Here is a 1131-nt window from a genome sequence, read left to right on the forward strand (position 1 = left end):
GCTTCCAGTGCCTGAAGGGGCTCCAGGAAAGCTGGGGAGGGACTTGGGCCAAGGGCAGGGAGGGATGGGATGAGGGGGATGGATTGAAATTGGCAGAGGGCAGATTGAGGTGAGACATTAGGAGGAAATTCTTTAATGTGGGGGTGGTGAGACACTGGAAGAAGTTGGCCAAGGAAGTTGTGGAAGGCCCATCCTTGGAACCGTTCTTGGGCAGGTTGGATGGGGCTTGGAGCAGCCTGGGCTGGTGGGAGGTGTCCCTGCCTATGTAGGGGGTTGGATCAAGATGATCTTGAAGATCCCTTCCAACCTAAACCACTCTATAATTTATATGATATGGGCTAAACTCTGGATCCTGAGGAGCAACAGACGTTAGGAGATGACCTAAGATTACTTATGGAATCCAACACCTCTTCTACAGGTGGGTTTTCAACACCCTTGTGCTCAGGAGCTTCATGACAACAGAATCAGCTCAGAATAAAAACATAATCATGGAACTAGTGCACATGTCAGGGTATGAAGTAAAATCCAACCACTCAGACACTGAAGATCTCCAGAATTTCAAGTTTTATTGTCTTCTGCAAGAAGATTGAGGCAGATAACGGATATGAAGCTTGGTAGACAGCACCAGAGGTTCTGGTCAGCTTGAGCACTGGACAGAAACATCCCAAGGAAGAGGAGAAAGAGATAATGCAAATATTTTTAATTTACTAGAGGAAGAAATGTGAGGCAGGTTCGGATCTTGGCCTTCCTTGGTCTGAGAGTCCCTTCTGCAGACACTACTTGTGTTTGGTCTGCGGTGGCCAGGAGATTGGCTGGGTCTGCTGCTGAATGGAGGAACCACCTCCACCACCACCTCCACCGCCACCTCCTCCACTGGAGCCACCTCCTCCAATGATGCAGATGGAGCCTTGACCCTGATGGCCTGAACCACCACCACCTCCACCACCACCTCCACCTCCACCGATGGGCCTTTGTCCTTGGTGGCTGGAACCACCTCCTCCTCCTCCTCCTCCTCCTCCCATGCTGCCACCTCCAATGCAGATGGGGCCTTGGTGGCTGGAACCACCTCCTCCTCCTCCACCACCACCTCCTCCTCCTCCACCAATAATGCAGACGGGGCCTTGGCCTTGA

Source organism: Chaetura pelagica, unplaced genomic scaffold (genome assembly GCF_000747805.2).
Source record: "Chaetura pelagica isolate M959 unplaced genomic scaffold, ChaPel_1.0 scaffold681, whole genome shotgun sequence".
In the NCBI taxonomy this organism is placed as follows: domain Eukaryota; kingdom Metazoa; phylum Chordata; class Aves; order Apodiformes; family Apodidae; genus Chaetura; species Chaetura pelagica.